This window comes from Convolutriloba macropyga, unplaced genomic scaffold, assembly GCF_964194025.1.
Source record: "Convolutriloba macropyga unplaced genomic scaffold, txConMacr16.3 SCAFFOLD_939, whole genome shotgun sequence".
NCBI classification, from domain to species: domain Eukaryota; kingdom Metazoa; phylum Xenacoelomorpha; order Acoela; family Convolutidae; genus Convolutriloba; species Convolutriloba macropyga.
Window position 1 is genome coordinate 68,576 of NW_027449721.1, and position 5,399 is coordinate 73,974.

Below are 5,399 nucleotides of genomic sequence, written 5' to 3' on the forward strand. Positions count from 1 at the left end.
TTTGCAGCTATGTGAACCTAGAAACTGTAAAGGAGTTGAAAGAACTTAAAGGAATTGAAAGAGGCCTTGAGGTATATCCTCTTGGTAAAGACCCACAAAAGCTCACAAAAGTGGCTTCGAAGGGCAAAACTGGTTCATCCAAAACAATTGGAGAGCTTAAAGCAGAACCAATTCGAATGAAACACTATTGGTGAAACTTCATCATGAGAACGTCACAAGCTGATCACGCTCTATGATATGACTAGTATTATGTTGCTTCTAGTAGGCTAAGCGCAAGCCGAAACATCAACATGTGAAAGTCGTAGAATTTTGCAATCAAACTGTGGCTAGTACTGTGATGTTACTAGTAACCTGGTGTTCCGTCATATGGCCAAGAGAGCATTTGAAGGCGAAACTTCTGCATGGGAAAGCTGCATCATGATCAAAATTTTATATCGAGTATTATGTTGACGTTAGTAGGCCTTGGCCGAAAACGCAGCATGTGAAAGGTATAGATAAAAGTTATTGTTGCAGTCAGTACTGTGTAGTTACTAGTAGCTGGATTTAAGCTCAAAATGAGACACTGTTGGTGAAACTTCATCATGAGAATGTCACAAGCTGATCAAGCTCTATGATATGACTAGTATTATGTTGCTTCTAGTAGGCTAAGCGCAAGCCGAAACATCAACATGTGAAAGTCGTAGAATTTTGCGATCAAATTGTGGCTAGTACTGTGATGTTACTAGTAACCTTGTGTTACGTCATATGGCCAAGAGAGCATTTGAAGGCGAAACTTCTGCATGGGGAAGCTGCATCATGAACAAAAGTTTATATCGAGTATTATGTTGACATTAGTAGGCCCTGGCCGAAAGCGCAGCATGTGAAAGGTATAGATAAAAGTTATCGTTGCAGTCAGTACTGTGTAGTTACTAGTAGCTGGATTTAAGCTCGAAATGAGACACTGTTGGTGAAACTTCATCATGAGAACGTCACAAGCTGATCACGCTCCATGATATGACTAGTATTATGTTGCTTCTAGTAGGCTAAGCGCAAGCCGAAACATCAACATGTGAAAGTCGTAGAATTTTGCGATCAAATTGTGGCTAGTACTGTGATGTTACTAGTAACCTTGTGTTACGTCATATGGCCAAGAGAGCATTTGAAGGCGAAACTTCTGCATGGGGAAGCTGCATCATGAACAAAAGTTTATATCGAGTATTATGTTGACGTTAGTAGGCCCTGGCCGAAAGCGCAGCATGTGAAAGGTATAGATAAAAGTTAGCGTTGCAGTCAGTACTGTGTAGTTACTAGTAGCTGGATTTAAGCTCGAAATGAGACACTGTTGGTGAAACTTCATCATGAGAACGTCACAAGCTGATCACGCTCTATGATATGACTAGTATTATGTTGCTTCTAGTAGGCTAAGCGCAAGCCGAAACATCAACATGTGAAAGTCGTAGAATTTTGCAATCAAACTGTGGCTAGTACTGTGATGTTACTAGTAACCTTTTCTTACGTCATATGGCCAAGAGAGCATTTGAAGGCGAAACTTCTGCATGGGGAAGCTGCATCATGAACAAAAGTTTATATCGAGTATTATGTTGACGTTAGTAGGCCCTGGCCGAAAGCGCAGCATGTGAAAGGTATAGATAAAAGTTATCGTTGCAGTCAGTACTGTGTAGTTACTAGTAGCTGGATTTAAGCTCGAAGTGAGACACTGTTGGTGAAACTTCATCATGAGAACGTCACAAGCTGATCACGCTCTATGATATGACTAGTATTATGTTGCTTATAGTAGGCTAAGCGCAAGCCGAAACATCAACATGTGAAAGTCGTAGAATTTTGCGATCAAACTGTGGCTAGTACTTTGATGATGCTTGTAGCCAACCGAATTGGTTGAAAAGCCCAATAAGTAAGCTAACTTGGGAGAGCTTGTTGGAAACCAAATGCTACTAGATTGGTCCAAATACATCCTTCAACAGGGGATCACTTGGCTCGCTTTACGAAGAGGAGCACAGCTATATGTGTTAATTCGGTATGAATCGCAAGATTTGTTTACCGACCTCTCTAACGCAAAAGGCGGTCTCGGCTTCGGCTGTTGACTGCGTCCGATTCAGGGTTATATAACTCTCGATTGAACACATTGATGTTCTATTGTTGGTGCTTCCAATAAAATTGGAACACTTAAAGCAGAACCGATTCAAATAATAGCATTCTGATCAATGATTGCATTCCTTGATCAAGAACTGCTGGAGTCATTGTGATGGCGAATTTTCTTCATAAGAAAATTGCAAAGAGACGGAACTTAATGAGACTAGTATTATGTTGTTTCTAGTAAGCGGAAGCTGAAACAGCAACATGTGAAAATCAAGTTTTGTTCAATGATCTCGAGGCGATAAGTACTATGAAGCAACTAGTAGCCTAAGCATGACTCAGATTTGAGACAGTCAAAAAGACTGGCGAAACTTCTTCACATGAAAGTTACATAGAGAACTACAAATGTATACAGCGAGTATTATGTTGTTTCTAGTAGGCGAAAGCTGAAACATCAACATGTGAAAGTTGTCTGCAAACTGTAGAACGATATGTGATTAGTACTGTGCTGTTACTAGTAGCCAGTCTGACTGTAGAAGCCAAGACAAAGGGAAACTAATGCATCTGAAAAGGACAAGTTATGGAAAGGTATGCACGATAAGTATTATGTTGTTTCTAGTAAGCGGCAGCTGAAACATCAACATGTGAACGTCGTTGTGTACAGTAACCTAGAACTATATAGTCCTTAGTAACGTGCATTTACTAGTACCTGTAATTGGTATTCAGACTCAGGCAGTTTGGAATAGTTTGGCAAAGATGCACCAGAGAAAACTGGGATTTGATACAGAAATTGTTGAATACAAGTATTATGCTGCTTCTAGTAGGTTGAATCCGAAACATCAGCATGTGAAAATTGAAAACATTTCTGGTTCGAATTGTCACAAGTATTTGGTGATCTGAGTAGCCAAACTCACTACAACGCCAATTGAAGGCAAAAATTCTCAACGGGAAAAGCTATTCTCATTGAATGAGCTAACAAGACGAGTATTATGTTGCTTCTAGTAGGCGAAAGCCAAAACATCAACATGTGAAAGTCTTGCTGAACAAATTTAATGTTGTTGAGCTCAGTACCGTGTGAATTAGTAGCCATAATTGGCGAGCGAAAATTGAACTGGCGAAACTTCGTCTTTGGAAAATTGCAGATGCCGAGCACTTATTTTGCAACGAGTATTATGTTGACTGTAGTAAGCGAAAGCCGAAACAGCAACATGTGAAAGCTGTTGAAATTTGTGGTCATTTTGCAATAAGTACAAGGAGTGTAACTAGTAGCCAGGTCAAAATTTGGGATAAGAATGAGCAAAAATTCTGCATGAGAACAGTTGAAATTATGAAACTAAATTACAAAGACTAGTATTATGTTGTTTCGAGTACGCGAAAGCGGAAACATCAACATGTGAACGTTTGTAACGAAGTTTCGTTAATTTTCAGCCTAGTACTGAGCAAGAACGAGTAGCCTCATCTCCAATCCCACGCAAAATGTAGTGAAATATGTGAGTGAACCTTATTCACGGTGAGGGTTTCCCCGAGGTCTGTATTGCAGCGAGTATTATGTTGCTTCTAGTAAGCGAAAGCTGAAACAACAACATTTGAAAGTTGGAATTAATGACTGAATGGAAACTTCGACCTGTGTTTGATAGTAGTAGCGAACAAAACTGCTGAATCGGTTTCTGTCTCATATTGGTCAGTGAACCAATTAAGAGACAATCAACTACATAACCTGAATTGGGCGAGAGAACCCCCTTAACTTAAGCATATCAGTAAGGGGAGGAAAAGAAATCAACTGAGAATCCCTTAGTAATGGCGAATGAACAGGGAAAAGCTCATCGGGAAGAGAAATGGCAACATTTCTCGGTGTCCGGTATGGTTTGATGCTAGACTGGTGAATTTGTCCTGATGTCTACTGGAAAGTAGCATCAAAGAAGGTGAAAATCCTGTAAAGGTCATTTTCGATACCAGTCATAATGGCTCATTCCTATGAGTAGAGTTGTTTGAAAGTGCAACTCGAAGCTGGAGATATGTCTCTCCAAAAGCTAATTATAAAGCGAGACCGATAGTAAACAAGTACCGTGAGGGAAAGTTGAAAAGCACTCTGAAGAGAGAGTGAAAAGTACGTGAAAACTGTTGAAGGGGAACTGGAGTGAGCGTTACCATACTCAATGCCTTGATATTATATTCTCGGCTACCGAGTAGTGTAGTTGTCGTCTTTTGGCAAATCTTGTTAATGAATCGAGCAGAAGTTTTCCTCGGAATTCTTCTTGTTGATTCTAAACAAAATGAGATAAATTGATCTTGATTGCCTGTCTGACCTCAACTTCCTATTCAATGCTCTCTACAGCCCGTCTTGAAACACGGACCAAGGAGTGTGAGTTGCTTGCAAGTGTTGTCGCTCATTGAAAGCGCACACGCGAAATGAAAGTGAACAGTGTAATTTTTATGAATTGCACTACTTTGTGTGGTGAGGGCGCCGATTCGGTGTCCCGCAACCACGGACGGTTTTGCTCTTATTGCATGACTGATCCAGAGCAAGTAGCACACGACCCGAAAGATGGTGATCTATGCTTGGGCAGGGCGAAGCCACGGGAAACCATGGTGGAAGCCCGAAGCGGTTCTGACGTGCAAATCGATCGTCTGACCTGAGCATAGGGGCGAAAGACTAATCGAACCATCTAGTAGCTGGTTTCCTCCGAAGTTTCCCTCAGGATAGCAAAAGCTTGAGCAAGATTGAAAAATCTTCGCAAAGCAATTTCATCGGTTAAAGCGAATGATTAGAGGAATGGGGGAAAATTTTTTCCTTCACCTATTCTCAAACTATAAATCGGTGAGATGTCCTTGTGACTTAATTGCACTTGGACTATGAATGCAAGCTTTTTGTGGGCCGCTTTTGGTAAGCAGAACCGGCGATGTGGGATGAACCAAAAGTTGGGTTAAGGCGCCTAACTACTTGCTCATGAGTCACCACAAAAGGTGTTGATTGATACTGACAGCAGGACGGTGGTCATGGAAGTTGAAATCCGCTAAGGAGTGTGTAACAACTCACCTGCCGAATCAATCAGCCCTGAAAATGGATGGCACTAGAGCTCGTGGCCTATACCCAACCATGAATATCAATATCTAACGCAAGTTAGATTAGAGAAAAAGAGCCTCACCAGCTCAAAAATGATATTCATGTGTAGGAGGACACATTGATTGCGCTAAAGTATGCACGCAAGTGTATGCGCGAAGCGATCAATGGAGCAGATCTTGGTGGAAGTAGCAAGTACTCAAATGAGAACTTTGAGGACTGAAGCGGGAAAGGCTTTCATGTGAACAGCGTTTGCACATGAGTT

The 5,399-nt window shown here is 41.1% G+C and overlaps 1 pseudogene; it reads left to right on the forward strand.

Annotated features, from left to right (window-relative positions):
* The first annotated feature begins 1,949 nt into the window (after positions 1-1,949).
* LOC142355274 (5.8S ribosomal RNA) lies at positions 1,950-2,101 on the forward strand (annotated as a pseudogene).
* Positions 2,102-5,399: the final 3,298 nt, after the last annotated feature.